The sequence below is a fragment of the Gracilinanus agilis genome, chromosome 2 (genome assembly GCF_016433145.1).
Source record: "Gracilinanus agilis isolate LMUSP501 chromosome 2, AgileGrace, whole genome shotgun sequence".
Taxonomy (NCBI): Eukaryota; Metazoa; Chordata; class Mammalia; order Didelphimorphia; family Didelphidae; genus Gracilinanus; species Gracilinanus agilis.
This window is the reverse complement of record NC_058131.1, coordinates 353,970,207-353,990,306: the sequence shown is the minus strand read 5'-3', so window position 1 is coordinate 353,990,306 and position 20,100 is coordinate 353,970,207.

Genomic DNA, 20,100 nt, shown 5'->3' with positions numbered 1-20,100 from the left:
AAAGCACTGGACTAGACGGCCTTTAAAGTTCCCTCATTTCTGAATTTAAGATTCTAGAAGACTTTCCTGTACTTATGCTAGCTAGGAAATTTTAAGTAATCTCTTAACCTTTTGGGGGCTTCATCTTCCCTGTCTACCAGTTGAAGAGGTTGGAGATCTGACATTCCTTAAGGGGGAGAGCATATCATAGTAGAAAAGGCTCTGGATTTGGAATCAGGGAGTCTGGGTTTAAATCTTAGCTCTTTTTCTTGTCTTTTCTTTGTTGTTGTCCATTTGTTCAATCATGCCCGACTTTTCATGACCCACTGGGCCGTAGCTATCGATGAGGTTTTCTTGGCAAGGATACTGGAGTGGTTTAAGGATACTGGAGTTGTTTGCTGTTTCCTGATCTAGTGGATCTTTTTATCAGACAAACAGAGATTAAGTGACTTGCCCAAGGTCACACAGCTAAGAAGTATCTGAGGCTGGATTTGAACCTAGATCTTCCTGATTCCAGACCCAGCTTTCTGTCCACAGCTGCCATCAAATCTGTGATCCTAGAATTACCAGCTGTGTCATCCATGTGACCTTGGATAGACTACTCAGGCAGCACCAACTCATTTTTTGTTGTTAGTGTTTTCTTCTCATGTATAAAATGAGAAGTTTGGACTAGGGAACCTCTAGGGTCTCTTCCAGTCTTAAGCATGTGGCCTGGGATCCTCTGAGAAGAGCCGAGTTCTCTGCCCTAGAATTGCTCACAGCCTGTCTTCGATAGACAAGATCCCCCACGAGGGAGCAAGGACGGGATGGAGGCTGATCTAAGTTTGGGTAGTACTGCAGTGTGTGGTACAACCTCTTGGTGCTTTGGAGGGCTGGGAAGACAGCCAGATTTTAACAGTCCCGGCCCTCCCCATCTCCCACCTGCATCTTTCCCATTCGTAGTTGTCTCCAAGGCCAGGGTTTGGAGAGAGGCAGAAGGAAGTTTCCTCGGTGTTGTGCCTGGCCACCCTGTAGCCCGAGAGGCAGGGCTTGCAGAACAGAGACCATGCTAGCCCTTGTATAAAACAGAAGATAATCAATCCTGATTTGCCTCTCCTACGGGGGATCCATAATAGCAATGAAGTCACAGAGGAAGCATCACATGGCAGAACACAGACTAAATTTGAAATCTGAAGACCTGAGTTCAAATGCCAGATCTGCTGCTTACTACCTTTATGACCTTGTAAGTCATTTTTCTCTGGGCCAGGGTTTCCTCATATGTAAGAAAAACCAGCTGACCCCTAAAGTCCCCTCCAGCTCTAACATTTTGTGAAAGGTGAGGTGATGTAATAACTAGAAGGGAGCCATCCAGAAATGTCCCCCAGGGAGGGGGAAGTACCACTATACCCTGCCCTGGTCAGGATGCATCTGGAATTTGGAGTTTATTTTTGGATTATGCATCGTAGAAAGGAAATTTACAGGCTGGAGCGCATCAAGAAGAAGACAACCCAGATGGGGAATGGAGCGAAGCCCAGATCTGCAACCAGGGCAGGGCAAAGGGAGCTTTGTTCCAGGAGTGGCTGCAATTAGAGGGCAGAAAATTAACACCTGAGGGATGGAGCGGGGAGCTATGGATCCCAGCATTTGAGGATAAGAAAGGAGGAATACTACCAATAATCCAGGCTCCTCCAGCTAAACTAGGTTCACCCACCCAGGATCTGGGCAAGTCAGAACCAGGCCAACTTCCAACACATTGGGTATCCCTTATCCAAATCAAGACCAGAAAAGAAACGTGGTGATGGTAGTGAAGTGGCTGGCCTCAAGTTTTAAAACCCAGGGACTGGAGATGCACAGAGTTTCTGGGCACATCAAAGTGGGGTGAAGATGGAAGCTTGGGCCCACCAGGGTGAGTTTAAGAATGGGGTTTCAGCTCTTCCTCAACTTACCAGTTCAGCCCTTTGCACCTGAACCATATAGGAAGTTGTAATTGTTTGAAAAAATGTGTTCTCTTATCCCATGGGAATTGCCTTAAAAATGCATCCCCTCACTGCAGGAGATGGCAAAGCCTCTTTCCCCTTTTGGCCAGGCCTCCCCAAGAACAGGAACAGAAAATAGGTGCCCACAATCTTGCAGCAATGCAGGGCTGGTGGTGGTCCTAGATGATGAATTTCTTTCTGTCATACGTATGCATGTTTATATGCATGTCATATACATAAGATGTGTGTGCACATGCGCTCAGAGGCTGAAATAACTCAGACATTCATCTGCTCAGCCCCACTAGGGTCTGTGGGCAAGCTTCCACTCAGATTTCCGAGTGAAAGGCCCTTTGCTACCTAGATCCAGTGCCCCCCAGCAGTCCCCAAACAAAAAGAGGGATAACCAGAGGGACAACCAGTGGTGAGAGAGACAGGCAGATGGAGATACACACAGAGCACCCCCAAAGTGCATAACCTAACTAGCACCCAGCTAACAAGACTAGTTGAAACAAAGATATCATGTTCTATCTATCCTCCCTGTCACCCCTAGACTCTTAGGGGGAAAAAATCTTGCAGTCATTGCTTCTACTTTCTCCTCCCAATCACCTCTTCAACCCTTTTCTTTCTGGCTTCTGACCTCACCACTCATCTGAAACTATTCTCTCTTGGGGCTACCAAAGATTTCTTAATTACAAAATCTCATTCTTTTCTCAGTTCTTATCCAGCTCTGGACCTTATTGACTGGTCCTTCTTCATGGGTATTCTTTTCCCGTAGTTTTCCTGACAATACTCTCTCTCCTGGTTCTCCCCCTCATTTCCCAGCCTCCTTTTCTTGACCACCAGCCATATTCATCCCTCTAAGTATGAATGTCCTAAGACTCCATCCTGGACCCTCTTTTCTCTGTATATCCTCTCATTTTAAGACAGCATGGTGACTCAGTGGATAGAGCCCTGGACCTGGAGTCAGAAAAACGAGTTCAAATTCAGTTTTGGATGCTTACCAGCTATGTAACCTTGGACAAGTCACTTAACCTTTGTCTCCATCTCTCCTATTGTAAAATAGGAATAAGAATAGCACCTAAACTTCTTGGATGGTTGTGAGAATAAAGTAAGATAACATTTTTAAAGCACTTATCACAGCGTAGGAGCTTAATTAATGCTTGTTTCCTTCCTTTCTGGTGAGTTCATCAGCTTTCCTCTTAATGTATTCCAGTTTGCAAGTGAAATCTATACCAACCCTAGGCTCTCTTCTAAACTTCAGTCCTTTGTCATCGACAGTCAATTGTGCATTTCCATCTAGATGTCCTGCAGTCACACAGCATGTCTAAAATGGAATAGATTATGTCTTCTACTCCTAGCCCATTGGCCTCCAAACTTCATCCATGACTCTCCCTTTCCCTCCCTCCTCTCATCCCCATCCAACACCATTTGCCCCTATTCCCTTCTCTACAGCCACCATCCTGGTTGAGGCCTTCATGACATCTTGCCTAGATTACTGTTACGGCTTCCTAACGGAGTCTCCTGACTTTGAATCGCCCTGCTTTTCAATCCACTGTCCACCCAGGTACCAATTATCTCCTGAAAGCACAAGTCTGAGCACATCACATCACTTTTCAGAAACCTTCAGTGGCTCCCTGATTCCTCTGGGAAAAAATACAAACTCCTTAGTTTGGTTGGCATTTACAATCTGTCAGAGTCTATCTTGAGCCCACCCTTCAAGGATCATTTCACATGATTCCCCTTCATGCGCTCTGCATTCTAGCCAAATTGACATTCTACCTCCTGCCCCTGTGAACTTGCACAGACTATCCTCCGGGCCTGGAATTGTTCACTCTTCTCCTCCATAACTGAGATTCCCTGGCTCCCTTCAGTGCTCAGGTCCTGAACTTCTTATCATGAGAAGTCTGTGCTTAGGACACTTTCTCTTTTCAGTTGATTTCATACATACATATATGTGTATATGCACCTAACCATTTACCTGTTGCATCTCCTCAATAGCATGTAAGCTCCTTGAGAACAGAGACTGTTTTTTTTTCTTTTTCTCTTTGTATCCCAAATGAGCAGCTAGGCGATATAGTAGATAGAGCACTGGGCTTGGAATCAGAAGGCTCATTTTCCTGAGTTCAAATCCAGCTTCAGACACTTACTAGCTGTGTAATCCTGGGCAAGTCACTTCACTATTTCCCCCAATTTTCTCATCTGTAAAATGAGATGGAGAAGGAAATGACAAATCACTTCAGTATCTTTGCCAAGAAAATCCCAAGTGATGTCACGTAGAGTTGGACACAACTGAAACTATACAACAACAATATTGTCCCCCAAACACCTATAGCACAGGTGTGTATTTCTCACTGTAGCAGACGTGCTTCCTTTTCCCCCATGTTTTTTTATGTAACAGGCATTTAGCAAATGTTACTTGGTTTGGAACCATCAGGGGTGAGCTCTCTGGCTTACATACCTCCCTTTCTTCTTTTTCCCATTCCCCAACCCCATGGAAGGGGCCTCTCCTCAGGAGCCTCTTGGCCCAAGTACAAAATTTCTTGTTACGTGTCATATAGAGACTGTGTCAGATGAAGATAAACTGAAGGAACTGAGGTGTTTAGGCTGAAGACAAGAAGAGGAGACAGGATAGGATGGGGAGAAAGTGAAGGACATGATAATTGTCTTCAAATATTTGGAGGATTAAAATACTGAGAAAGGTTTCAATTTGTTCTTCTTGACTTCAGAGGGCAGAACTGAAAGTAGGAGCAGTGGGATGGAAGGCCAGATTGGAAAGGGAAGCAGAGAAGCCTATTAAGAGGCTTTTGAAATAGTCCAGTGGAGAGGTAATGAGGACTGGACTAGGGTGGTAGCTGTGGGAGAGGGGCAGAGGAACATGCCTAAGTACAATTTCAAAGGAAGAACTGGCAGGACTTGGTCACAGAGTGTTGATCAGGGATGAAGGGGAAGGAAGGAAGCTTATTCATCTCTTTCCAACCTGAGAGACTGTTAGCGATGTCATAAAAGTCAGAGACTTCAAGCTCAAAGTGAGTGACCTCGGACACCATCTGGTCCAACCCCCTTTGGTGTAAGGATGTGGAAACTGAGGCCCAATAAGGGTTTATGACCTTCCCATTGTCACACAGATAGTCATTGTCCCAGGTGGGATTAGAACGTGGGTCCTCTGTCCCAAAAATGAAGACTTTCTTCATTATAGTATACATACTTTCCTGTCATTGAGCAAGAGAGCCACAGGGAAGAAGCAGGTTTAGGGAGGAAAATGAGGAGTCCTGATTCGGACACACTGAGTTGGAGGTTCTGGTGAAACATTGGGTACAAATGTCCAACAGGATCCCTAGAGACATGGGTCTAGAGTTCAGAAGAGAGATCAGGGTTGATACATAGATTTGAGAGACCCCCCTAATGTGCCAGAGTTGATACTTCTGAGACTATGTGAGATCACGGAGTAATGATACCCTATCCCTAAATTCATAGAGCCCTGATGGCTGAACCTTTGGGAGAGAAAAGAAGCAGTGAAATTGAAAATGGACAGAGATGTGGAGAATGTGAGAAAAATCGTGAAAACGAAGGGAAGGGAAAGTAGTCTGGATATCCTGGGAGGATGGTATTGGCCAGGTTCCAGCAATCCAGTCCAATCCAATATAATATTCTTTATTAAGTGACTATTATCAGCAAGTCATCCTGCTAGGCTCTGGCGATACAAGGATAAAATAAGAAGAGTTCCTGCCCTCAAGGAGCATATATTTTACTAAAGAGATACAACATATGAACAGACAGGCATACCATGCTAATTTGAAGAGGGAGAGAGAGCATGAACCACCGAGAGAGCCAAGGAGCCTTCTTGTAGGATGTGGCATCTAAGCCACACAGAGTTTTCTCCTCTGTGAAGCACAGCACCTCACAGGGATGCTGGAGGGAAAGCACTCTGTAATCCTTAAAGCATTCTAGGAACAAATCATTACTGTTATTGATTTGGAGGGAGGAGAGAATGAGCAGTGGTGTCAAGCTCTGGAGAGAGATGAGTAGTCAGTGGCAAGAGATTGAGAACTGACAGTTGGTGATGGTGGAGAGAGAAGGGGGCTGACACCACACTGCACAGGAGTGAGGAATGGAGGTATTACAATGGAGCAAGTCTGTATACATGAATTGGCCCTTTTGAGAAATGTGGCAATGAAAGGGAGGTGAAAGATGTCACTAACTCACAGGGTGACTGTAAGCCAGACACTTCATATCCTGGGCCTTGGTTTCTCCATCTGTAATATGATGGAAATGGATTAGATAATCTCTAAGATTGCGTCTAGTTTTGACATTCTGTGTACTGTGTTTGGGCAGCTGAGTGGCACAGTGGAGTACTGAACATAGAATCAGAAAGACTCATCTTCCTGAGTTCAAATCCAGCCTCAAATACTTACTAGCTATGTGATTCTGGGCTAGTCACTTCATTCTGTTTACCTCAGTTTCTTCCTCTGTCAAATGAACTGGAGAAAGAAATGGCAATCCACCCCAGTATTACTGGCAAGAAAACTCCAAATTGGGTCACAAAGAGTCAGTAAGACTGAACAATCACCACAAAGTACTGTGTTTTATAATCCATCCAGTCATGTTGTAGTATGATTCCAAATCCCTTCCTTTCTCTGGACCTCAGTTTCCCTGTCTGTAAAATAACAAGGGGGCTGAATCAAATGATCTTTGAGGACCTCTTTCAATTCCAGTGATCTATGAATTAGTCCATAGAATTAAGGGAAGGACTTTTCAAGATTTGGGAAGAACCAAGTGAACATTCTTGTCTGCAGAGGTGAAGGGATCCTTGGAGTGGGAAAGACTGAAGATGCTGAAGCCTTGAGGAGCTAAATAGATTGTCCATGCTCACGCATGTAATAAAAAGGTGGAATTTTAAATATATTTCATTGTTAGGAAATTTTTCCTCTTATTAAACTAAGATCTACCTCCCAGTAAGTCCCCCCCCAAACTAACAGGATATCCATGATTACATGATTTTGTTCCTCAGAGTCCAGACACTAAAACTAGAGCTCTTTGAATCCAGAGAGTAGATAACCACATCAAGTATAGTTTATAGTGTTCTTGGGTTGTCAAAGCACTTAAGAAGTATCTTGCTTTATTATCACAACTCCAGGGATGGTAGATGCTGTTATTACCCCCATTTTATAGATGAAGAAACAGAGGCAAATAGAGGGTAAGTGACTTGCCCAGGGTCACACAGCTAGTAAGTGATTAAGGCTGGATTTGAACTCAAGTCTTTCTGAACCCTATCTGTTGCACCACGGAGCCACTTAGATTTAGGACAAATGACAGGAAATCTTCCATTATAATCAGGGAATGAATTCCAAGAGCTTATTATCCTAAGAAGTAGTACCCACTGAAAATATAGATTCAGGAGCCCTTTAAATAAATTCCTGGAAGGGTAATCTTCAGTGAACTGTTAGGAGGAGTTAGATGTATTTGGGGACATATTTGAGCAGGTTGTTTACAAATCACAGAATCTCAAATCTGGAATAGACCTCAGAACTCTTTTGTCCAACCCATCCCTAAAAAGGAATCTCCATGAAATTTCCAACAAGTGGTCATCTGTTCTCTACTTGAAGACCTTCTATGATGAGGCAACCCACCATTACATATCAAAGAAACTCAGATAGTTAAGAAGTTTTTCCTTGTATGCTTCTGTAATTTCTGCCTCTGTAATTTCTGCTCAGTCCTTCTTCCCTCTGGAGCCAAGCAAACACCTCTTCCACATTATAATCCTTCAAGTACTCAAGGATAGCTCTCCTTCTTCCCACCAAGTCTTCTTTTCTTCAGGAAGAATGCTTCCAGTTTGTTCATCTGATCTTTGAGTGGCACAACTTTGCTATCATCCTTGTTTAACTGGACATATTATGGCTTATTAATATCCTTCCCTAAATATGTTACTCCAACCTGAACCTAACACTATTATAGATATGGCCTAACCCATTACCCTTTCTTCTAGACACATTGTGAGCCACCAAAAATAATCTCATCTTCGTGCAGTCTAAGATCAAATTAATGTTTTCTGGATGTTCTGTCATGCTATTGATTCATTTTAACATTTATTACCCCCCCCCAGTCTTTTTTCACACAGATTCTTGTCCAGCCAGATACCTAAGAAGTTGATTAATGTTTTAAACCATTACCTTCCATCTTAGAATCAATACTGTGTCTTGGTTCCAAGACAGCAGAGTGGCAAAGGCTAGGCAATGGGGGTTAAGTGACTTGCCCAGGGTCAAGCTAAGAAGTGTCTGAGTCTAGATTTGAACCCAGCTCTCAATCCACTGAACCACTTAGCTGCCCTAGTTGATTTATTTTTTATACCCAAGTTGGGGTACTGTTCAATTTTATCCTATTTAATTTGGCTTATTGTTCTAATTTGTCAGGATGTTTTTGGACTTTGAACCATTATGCTAGCTTTTTCCCTTCCAGTTTTATATTATCTGCCATTAATTAGCATGTCATCAGTGCCTTCATCCAAGTCACTGATAAAACTGCTAAACAGCACAGGAGACCAAGGATAAATAGATCCCTAGTCCTAGTCCCTAGAGAGTTGACTCCCTCCACTAATGATCACCCTATAGGTCTACTCACTCACCTGTACCACCAACACCTAAATGTACTCCCACGTAGCCCGCCATATTGTCTGCAAGAACATCAGAGACTTTGTCCAGGGCATTTTTGAAGTCTGGGTGTGCAACAGCTTTCCCCTGTTCTACCAGTATAGAAACCACCAAAAAGAACATGAGGTTAGCCTAGTCCACCCCCTTCGCAAGGAAACTCTTAGTGCTCACCACTTCCTTTTCCGAATGCTCACAAACCAACCCTTTAACATGTTCTAGAATTTTGCCAGAGATACATGTCAAGCTCAATGGTGTATGGTTAAAAGACTTGATGCCCTCCACTCTTTCTGAAAATTAAGACAAGTACTGACCCTTCTCCAATTCTGCTACTCCCATTTTCCCTAATTATTTGAGGATCACTGACAGTGGCTCAGCCAACCTCATCTTGCCAGTTGTTTCCAGTACCTTGAGATATAGTTTGTCTGGGCCTGGAGACTTGAACTCATTAAGGCAGCTAGCTGCTCTCTTAGCCTTGCCTGACTTATCTGGGATTTCAATCTCCTATTCATCATTTTTGGTCTGTCCTTCCCAGGCAGAAGAACCTTTTCATTGACAGAGGAAGCAGAAGCAAAATGAGTTCTGAGAGTTGAATGATTCTGTTTTCTTTCCCCAGGCCAGTCACTAACCCCTGTGAGCCTCAGTGTCCCTTCCTGTAAAGAGGGATAATTATAGCACTTTCCTCCCAGAGTCATGAGAATCAAATGAGATAATGGGCCCCCATGCTTTGTAAACATAAAAGTGCTATATAAAGTAGCTGCCATTTTATTTATTTATTCCAGGCATCTTTTGCCATCACCTCATCCACCCTGAAAAGCAGTCCTATCTCTTCTCAGAACTACTCCTTGCCCTTGACAAAGAAGTTTGGTGTGGGATTGTTTTTTAGCCCTCTTTTTCTGTCAGGGCCCCCACAACAAATCAAACCTGTGTTGGCCGAATGACAGACAGAATGTTGTCTGTCTGTGAATGAAGGCAAGAGCACAGGACTTGGAATCAGAGGACTGAGTTTCACAGTACATCGCCATCACTTTTATAACTTTGGACAAGTTGGATAAAGGCAGGAAAAAGGAACAACCCATTTATTCAGGTCCCACTCTGTACCAGTGCTAAGCCCTTTACAAATAGAATCTCATTTGATCCTCACAACAACCCAGAGAATTAGATGTTGTTATTCTCCGCATTTTACAGTTGAGGACCCTGAAGCAAACAGTTAAGTGACTTGCGTAGGATCACACAGCAGTAAGTGTCTGAGGCCAAATTTATACCCCAAGCTCTATCAGACACTGTGCTGTCAAGTTGCCTCAAGATAACCTGGATAACAGTGGATAGAGCAACAGGCCTGGAGTCAGGAGGACCTAGGTTCAAAATCTGGTCTCAGATACTTTCTAGCTGTGGGACTCCAGGCAAGTCACTCAACCCCGATTGCCAGCCCTAACCACCCTTCTGTCTTAGAATTTATATCAATGGAGGCAGCTAGGTGGCTCAGTGAATTGAGAGCCAGGCCCAGAGATGGGAGGTCCTGAGTTCAAATCTGGATTTAGACACTTCCTAGCTGTGTGGCTCTGGGCAAGTCACTTAACCCCCTTTGCCTAATCCTTACCACTCTTCTGCCTTGGGACCAATACACAGTATTGATTCTAAGACAGAAGGTAAGGGTTTTAAAAAAAATAATTTATACTAAGACTGAAAGTAAGAAGGGTTTAAATAAAAAAGATAGCCTCTCTGGGCCTCAGTTTCCCCTTTAGTAAAATGAGGAGTTTGTCCTAGATGGCTTCTAATGTCCCTTCCCTAAATCTGCTATTTTATGACTTGAGTTCAAATATTTGCTGTTCTGGAAGACTGTGGGCAAGTCCTTTCTGCTCTTTGGGCATCTGTTTTCTCCTCTATACAATGAGAGAGTCAAGCAAGGTTATCTCCACGGTCCCTGCCAGCAGTTAATGCTAGGAGAATTAGAAGGGAAAGGCTGAGGATGAGAAAAAATATCTGGGGGAGGGAAGGTGATTTGACATGAGATTCTGGTTCTAATAAGAAAGCAAGGCTAGTCTTTGTTTGGGGCTGCATCAGTTTGCTTATGGGGATAGCATTTTTATAGCATTTTCTATGCATCATTCATTCCATCTGTGTAACAATTCTTTGAGGTAGGTAAGATGTTATTCCTAATTAACAGATGAGGTAACTGAGGCACAGGAAGCTCAAATGACCTGCCCAGATTTACTTGTATAGCAAAATATCAAAATAGCAATTCAAACTCAGGTCTCCAGAATCCAACTGAAGATCTCTTTCCAACACACCAGTTTTCTGAAGCTTGGACTGGAGCCAGGCCTCCCTCTGGGTTTGCCATGCAATTTCAGTCTTCCAGATACTCACAAAGATGGGTTCGCTTTGGGAATGTGGGATCTCTAGGTCCTGGTGAAGGTGAGGTTACTGCCAGAATATAAGTTCCCAGAGACGTAGAAAGGAATTGAGGCTGAGGTGGCCCCATCACTGGCATAGCTCCTTGGCCTCACCTCTGGGACTTTCCACCTCATCCTCAGGAGGACAGTCATCTTTGGTTTAGTGAGATGGGCCCGGGGCGAATAAGCAGCCTCAGGCCTGGCCCCAGAGCTCCTAGCCCACCAACCAGCAAGCAGTGGGGGAGGCTCCAGCATCCTTTCTTCTTCCTCAATTCATTAAGACCCGTAAATTTTCTCATTAATATACTTAAAGTTCGTTTTAAGGAGAACGAGCTAGGGGATAATTGATAATAAACCCTTGGTTAATGCCCTGGGTTTACTGTAGGTAATTTATATCTGCTGATAGCGTCTCTCGCTCCCAATTACCCATTTAGCGGCCGAGATAACAGCCAGTTCAATCAGCCCGATACCAACTTTTATATCTTCCCGCTCGATAGCAATAAATACCGATACAGGGGAACTCTCTATGCCCAGCGAAGGATTTTTTTTAAGATTTAAATATTCATGCAATTATTGGTGATTTATTAGACACTAATGACCCCTTCCAGGGGCCCTAAATCTTCCCCAAAGATGCCCCAACCCTCTCCCTCTCCAGCCTACCTACCTTCCACCAAGAGCCCTCCCCCCACTTTTGTCTTCCCTCTTCCCTTCCCCCCTCTCCACTTCCCCACACGCAGCAGGGGAGAGTTGCTGAGCTCTGTTGCCAGCCTTCTATAGCTGGCAGCAGAGGCGTCTCCATGACGACCTGGAGGCAGGTGAGAAGGAGGCTGAAGGGACCAAGTTGGGAGGTCAGGCTGAGGAGGGATTCTGTCAACCTTTCAGGTTGGGAGGTGGGGGATCTATCTGTTCATTTGTACAGTACACACTCACACACACACATTTGATGGATGGATGGATGGATGGATGGGTGGGTGGGTGGGTGGGTGGATAGACAGAGAGGTGAGAGATAGATAAACAGACAGACAGATAGAGAAATAGATAGGGAGATAGAGAGATTGGGAGATAGATAGATAGATAGGTAGGTAGATAGATAGATGATAGACACAGAGGAAAATAGATAGATAGATAGATAGATAGATAGATAGATAGATAGATAGATAGATAGATAGATAGATAGATAGTTGGATAGATAGCACCCATCTGAACCACCTGTCCTGAGCCCAGTATTGAAGAATTCTCAGGTCAAATGGGGTTGTGTGTACCAGAGCTGAAGCCCAGAGAAGGGCTGCCCCCTGATGGAGTTAAGCATCACCCCTGAGCATTCTGCTTCCTACCTCTCTCCCTCAGCCTATTCCTTTCCTCCAACCCAACAGCCGATGGAATTCCAGAGCCTGTTTCCATGGAAAGGGAATCCAGAGCAGGCCTTGCCCTTCCCAGGCTCGTGGCTACAGAAACCTCCAGTCATACATATACCTTCTTACCTCATTTCTTCTTCTTTTTCTATAAATACATCAAAGTTGGAAGGAGGAACCTTGGAGGCTCCTTTATTTTACAGATGAGAAAACTGAGGCACAGAGAGATAAATTATCTTGGAATCATCAAATGGAGCTGGAAGGGACTTGAGAACACAGATTATACAATATTAGGGCAAGAATAGAGTGGATTTTAGGAATTCTAATCCAGCCCTCTCCTAATTTTGGAAAGGAGGAAACTGAGTTTCAGAGAGGGGAAATGATTTGCCCAAAGTTCCACAGTGAATGAGGCTCTTCACAAGCCCTCCTTCAATCTTCTCTAACCTTCTTCATCTCCCTTCCTTCATTTTTTTCTTCCTTCTCTTCTTTCTCTTCCTTCTTTTCCTTCTATCCTTCATACTCTCCCTCCCCCTTCCTTCCTTCCTCCCTCCTCCCCCACCTCGGAGCCCATTAAATGGGGGCAGGAGAGATAATGAACAAACCAAGAAAACATGAAATCAATACCAGCGAAAAAGTGCCCCTGCCATTGAGGGAAATAAACAAGCTGGTAATTATTTGGACAGCGGGTAATTAAAATGGGGTGAGGGCTAATTACTGCCTCATCAGGGGCTGGGCCAAGAGGGAGGCTTCAGAGCTGCAGCCATGGTAGAGGGGCTGCTGGTACAAGTCAGCCAACCCCCTGCCCAGATGGGGGAGCAGAAGCCGGGGTAGATGGGGAGGGGGGGGTATCTTGTCACTAGCTGCTGCTTTCTAGCTGTCCTCCGGAGCTGTCCAGTGCTGATCCCTGGCAGCCATCTCCAGTGACTACTTCACATAGAAGGGCTCTCCTGGAGCCAGCGGACAGAAGGTTATCAAAGCAGATGGGCTTAGTTTCCTCTCACCTTCTCCGTGTGTACACATACGCATATACTTCCACTCCCCGGCCCCCCCCCTTCTTCCCGCAGGGATCCATCTAGCCCTTAATTCAGAGGCAGCGACTTGTTGGGAGTAATGACGAGAAGAGGCGTTAATGCCGCCCTGGGACAGGGACTCTGGGCTGGCAATTTAATTAGGGCCGCTTAACATAATGCAGGATCCCCCTGAGCCTCCATCCGATTTGTTTTAGGAACTCTGGAGATGAGGGGAGGTGCAGAGACAGAGGGGAAGAGCTGGTGGGGAGGGGCAGTCTGTGCAGTGAAGCCTGGAGGACAGGAGACTTCGCCCCCAATTTCTGTAGTTCTTTAAGGTTGACTAAGCCCCCAAGTCCTTTCTGTCCATTAGCTCATATGATCCTCACAACCACCCTTCAAGGTGGATGGTTTGAGCATTATTGCTCCTAGTTTACATAGGAGGAATCCGAGTCTCAGAAAGAGACTTTGGCCAAAGGCATGATGCTAATCACTTACATTCCAGAAGGCTCTAAGGTTTACAAGACACCTATCTCATGACAAGGGGGTAGGGAAGGGAGAGCAGATATTATTGCCTTCATTTTAAAAATGAGGAAACTGAGTCTTAGGAAACGAAACGGCAGGGTAAGTGACTTCACCAAGGTCACACAACCTGAAAGCATCACAACTGGGGCTCAAAATGAGCTCTTCTGACCCTGGTGCCAGCACCTGTTTCATTCCACTATTCTGTGAGCTTGATCAGAATCCACTTCACCTCTTAGTCCTCAAGTTCCTCATCTACAAAGATCATGGTCTCTGCCTGCCTTTCCCATTTGGGCTATCAGAAGTCCAAGAATAGTAATAGTGCAAGTGCTTTGGGATTTATAGAGCACTTTCCTCTGACCAGCATTTATTAAGAATCCGCTTTGTGACAGCTAAGGGAACAAAAGGCAAAAAACCTCAAATGGTTCTTGTCTTCAAGGAGCTTATAAATGAATGGGGAAATGGCATGTAAAGGAACAGCTATCCTTCCTAGCCATGTGACCCTGGTTGTGTCACCAACCCTGATTGCCTAGCCCTTGCCACTCTTCTTTCTGCTTTGGAATTAATTCCAAGATGGAAGGTAAAGTTAAAAAATTAAGTACAAGATGTAGAGTAGAAAGAAGGTAAGCTTGAAGTGGAAGGTCCAAGGGAAAGAGGGATGGGAAGACCTTTTGAGTTCTATTTGAACTGAGGCTTGGAAAAAACCAGGCATATCAAGAGGCAGCAATAAGGAGGGAGAGCATTCTAGGCAGGAGTGGGGGGCAACCAGTACAAAGGCATGGAGATGAGAGATGTAGTTATGTGGGAAGAAGAGCAAAAAGGCTAATATCATCAATAAGCTGTGCAGGGAGCAAACCAGGAGAAGACTAGAAAGATCAAAAGGGAATAGGTTGTGAAGACCCTTAAATGCCAAACAGAGGAGTTTCTACTTTATATTGGAGTTTTCTGAGCTGAGCTGGAGTGGGGAAGGATATGACATGGTCAGACCTATGCTTTAGGAAAGTCACTTTGAACGCTATGCAGGATCAGTGTGGACAGTCTTGAAGCAGAAAAACCAATTGGAAGTCTATTGCAGTAAACCAAGAAAGAGGAACATCTAGGTAGCACAGTGGAGAGAGAGAGAGAGAGAGTCAGGCCTGGAGTCAGGAGGACCTAGCTTTGAATCTAGCCTCAGTTACATCCTAGCTGTGTGACTCTGGGCAAGTCACTTAACTCCCAAATTGCCATGCCCTTACTGCTCATTTGCCTTAGAATCAGTACTAAAACAGAAGGTATGAGTTTTTTAAATAGACTAAGATAAACCAGGAAAGAGGGGATGAGGTCTTGAATTAGGGTGGTGGTTGTGTGGGTGGAGAGGAGAGATCAGACAGGAGAGATGTTATGAAGGTAGAAATGACAAGATTTGACAACTGACTGGATAAGTGAAATGAAGAGTGAGGAATTGAAGACACTTGGGAAATTGGGAGTTTGATCATATCTTCAACAATAATAAGAAAGTCTGGTTGGTTGGGATGGGGCACAATAATGAGTTCTGTTTTGAATGTGCTGAGTGTGAGATGCCTCTGGGATATCCAGTTCAACCTGAATGGTACGGTATGTAGTTGGAGATGCTTGATTAAAGGAGACTCAAAGGAGAGCTCAAAAAAGAGACTACAGATGAGTGTGTGTGTGTGTGTGTGTGTGTGTGTGTGAGAGAGAGAGAGAGAGAGAGAGAGAGAGAGAGAGAGAGAGAGAGAGAAAGAGAAAGAGAGAGAGAAAGAGAGAGAGAGAGATGTACAATAATCATCTACATAGATCATTAATAGCTAGCATTTATATTGTGCTCTCAAATTTTTTAAATTTATATCTCTTTAACATTAAAAAATTTTTGAATTCCAAATTCCCTTCTCCGCTCCCCATTGTGAAATCAAGAAACATGGTTGTAAATCAAGATTTACAAAGAAACCTATGGCCTGCACAACAACCTGTGAGATAGGTTCTATAAGTATCCCCATTTTGCTGAGGTGGAGCAAGGTCAAGGGATTTGTCCTGCAGCATACAGCAGGGAAGTGTCAGAGTAAGATTTGAGCTCAGATCTTCCTGACCCTGAGAGGATACCCACAGAGGGCACTGTAACAAAGGATGAAACTCTAGCAAACTAAGGAATGGAGTGGTCAGGCAGTCCAAGAATTCAGAAAGATTGTTGTCCCAAATCCAGAGGGGAAAACACTCAGTAGAAGAAGGTTGATACCATGTCACATGCTGTAGAGAGGTCAAGGAGGTTTGATAAGCAATCATCGATAACTTTGGGAAGGGCAGTTTCAGTTGAATGGGTGAGATAGAAAACCAGGGAGGCTGTAGAGACACCAAGTATAGATAGCTTTTTTAAAGCTTTTATAATTTTTATGACTATTTTAACAATAAGAAAACTGAAGCTTAGAGAGGCAGGAGTGGCTTGCCCAAATACCCACAATAGTGAATGTCTAGTCCATAATTTGAACCCAAGTCTTCAAATTCAGAGTTCTTAGCACTAAGCCCTGTATATGACTAGCTGCTGAGAGGGAAGTGTCCATTGTCTGTTCCTGTGACCCAGACACACATCCACCCCACTCCTCAACTTTCCCAGATATAAGGGGAAATGTTCTCTTCCTCCAGAATGGCCCAGGGAACAGATCAAGGGAATAATTTTCCCCACATGCACATCCTTCTCCATCAACGTTGCCCCTGGGTAGTATCCCAGCATCAGGGGTGTTTCCTAAAGGAGGTAGCATCTGAGCTGGGTCTTTTTATTTTTAAACCTTTACCTTTCGTCTTAATAATAACTCTAAGACAAAAGAGCCAGGACTTCACTGTTAAGTGACTTTGGGGTTAATTGGGGTTAAGTGACTTTCCCAGGGTTATACAGCTAGGAAGTGTCTGAGGCCAGATTTAAACCCAGGTCCTCCGACTACAGCCCTGGTGCTCTATCCGTGGGCCATCTTGATGCCCCATGAGCTGGGTCTTAAAGAACTGTGAGTGCTTCAAAGGGAGGAGGATGGCAGTCCAAAGATTTAGCCAACTTAATCTTCTAATTATACAGATGAGAATTCACCTCCCCAGGGAGTGCAATGTGATCTAAGGTCACAGGACTGGTATAGGAACCCAGTTCTCCTGGCATGCTCTTTCCTCCCACCTCAACCATCTACATATCCAGCCCCAATCTCCATCTTGAACACCAAATGCACTATCAACTACCTGCTAAGTATCTCATCCTGGATGTCCTGCAAAGCATCTCAGACTCCTCCCTTCCCCAACCTACTACCAAAAAAAAGAGGTTGAAAGTAGAACTCGCTATATTCATGTGAGTCAGCTAATGGCTTTAATGGACAGTGTGTTGGACTTAAGTTTGAATCCTGCCTCAGACCCTTGAATAGGTATCTTGATCACCTTTTTTTGGTAGATATGTTATTTGACCAGTTATGGGTAAAAATTTCCCACAGAAGTTTACTGAAGTTATAAGACCCAAATTGCCTCCTTCCTAGAGATAGTAAACAATTTGATCTGGGTTATACACGTATTATCATGCAAAACATTTCCATATTGATCATTGTTATAAGAGAATACTCATATAAAACCACAATCCCATAGTAAAAACCCAAATAAACTAAAGTGAAAAATCATGTGCTTTGATCAATGTCCTAATGCTAACAGTTCTTTCTCTGGAGGTGGAAAACATTCTTTGTCCTAAGTCCTTCAGAATTGTCCTAGAACATTGTATGGTTAAGAGTAGCTAAATCTTTCACAGTTGATCGTCCCACAATATTGCTGTTACTGTGATCAATGTTCTTCTGGTTCTGCTTATTTCACTCTGCATCAGTTCATGTAAGTTTTTCCAGCTCTTTCTGAAATCATCCTGTCCGTTGTTTCTTATGAAACAATAGTATTCCATCATCATCATATACCACAATTTGCTTAGCCATTGTTTAACACTCCCTCAATATCCAATTCTTTACCACCCCAAAAAGGACTGCTATACATATTTTTGTATGCATGTACCCTTTTTTAAATCTCTTTGGTATTCAGACCTATGGTATTACTAGATCAAAATATGCATTGTTTTATAGCTCTTTGGGCATAGTTCCAAGTTGTCCTCCAGAATGGTTAGATCACAACTCCACCAACAATGCATTAGTGTCCAAATTTTGCCACATCCTCTCCAACACTTGTCAATTTACTATCAATCAGATAGGTGTGAAACCTCAGCATTACTTTAATTTGCATTTCTCTCATCAGGAGGGATTTAGAATTTTTTTTCATATGATTATTGATAGCTTTGATTTCTTCATCTGAAAACTGCTTATTCATGTTCTTTGAACATTTATAAACTAGAGAATGGTTTGTATTTTTATAAATTTGACTTAGTTTTCTGTATATTTGAGAAACGCTTCCTTTATAAAAGAAATTTATTACAAAAATTCTTTCCAGTGTGTTGTTTCCCTTCTAATCTTGGTCATGAATTCTTCCCTTCTCCATAGATCTGCCAGATAAACTAATGTACTTAAGGTATCACCCTTTATGTCTAAATCATATACCCAGGGGACAGCTGGATGGCTCAGTTGATTGAGAGCCAGGCCTGGAGACAGGAAGTTCAAATCTGGCCTCAGACACTTCCTAGCTCTATGACAGTGGGCAAATCACTTAACCCCAATTACCTCCAGTGATGGGCAAACTACAGCCTTCGGGCCAGATGCAACAGCCTGAAATGTTCTATCCCACCCTGGACATTATTCCTAATCTGACTAATACAATCAGTAGGATACAATACAATGAAACTTTGTTTGCCTTAGAAACAGACTGACAGATGAGCATTTCCTTTCCTTTGGCTCCCTCTTTAAAAAGTTTACCCATCGGTTAAGATGGCGGCAGAGTAAGAAGCAGCTCTAAACCTCTCCTGACCGAAACACACAAAACTCCTCAAGGGGACATAAAAACAAGTCCAGACGAACGGAGGAACCCCACAACAGGACACAGCGTGGAAGGTACGTGGAATCGAGACATTTCCAAGCTAAAAAGGGCTCTCACTCAAGCGCAAGCTGAGCAACCGCCCCACCCCCACCCCCTCCACACTCTCCTATAGCTCCGAACCCAGCTAAAAAGAAATAGAGCAAGTTTGGGGCACCCATCGAGTCATCAGCAGCTCCGGGACCTGTTCCTGAGAGCAGCAAGACTTAGGACCCCATTAAGTCAAGAACGCACGCGAAATCTGAGCGCGCGGGAGCGGAGCGCCGGCTGAGCAGAGGCGTGGGTGCCGGCTGAGCAGAGGCGTGGGTGGAGGTAAACACAACCAGGAACTAAAGCCTAAGTGGGGAACCAGTGCAGACGGGTATACGACTGTGGAAGTAGCGCCCTGAGACTTGTAAAGGAACTTCCTGCAGAGGTTCAAGCAAGGGAATCCACCAGGGGGCTTGACCTTGGAAAAAACTAGATCTCAGTCCTCAGGAGCCAATAGATCTCAGACAGACACTGAGAGCGAGGATAAACCTGAGAAGCTGCTGGGCTAATGATGGCTAACCAGTTACAGGAAATTCAGAAGAGAAAGAATAATAACAAAAAAAAGAAGTCTCTAACACTCGACAGCTTCTACACAGAGAAAATCCAGACAACCGAGCAAACAGAGGAGGAGAACAAACAACCATCCAGACCCTCCCCAAATAAGGAAAACTCCTCACAACCTATGGAAGAGTTCAAATCTGAGATTTTGAGGAAAATGGAAGAGATCTGGCAAGAAAATAACAGCTTAAAAGGTAGAATCTTGCAACTGGAAAGCGAGGCTCAGAAACCAAATGAACTGATAAGCAAATTGAACACAAGAAATGACCAGATTGAAAAGGAATACCAGAAGATTATGGCCGAAAACAAGAAGATTATGGCCGAAAATCAAAAGATTATGGCCGATTACCAGAAGATTATGGCCGAAAATCAATCCCTAAAGGCTAGAATTGAGCAAGTAGAAACTAATGATCTCTCAAGACAACAAGAACAAATAAAACAAAGCCAAAAGACTGAAAAAATAGAAGGAAACATGAAATATCTCAATGAGAGAGTGACAGACCAAGAAAACCGGTCTAGAAGAGACAATTTGAGAATAATTGGTCTTCCAGAAAAACCAGAAATTAATAAAAACCTGGACTCTATACTAACAGAAATAATTCAGCAAAATTGCCCTGAAGTCCTACAACAAGAGGGCAATATAGACATTGAAAGGATTCATAGAACACCTGCGGCATTCGATC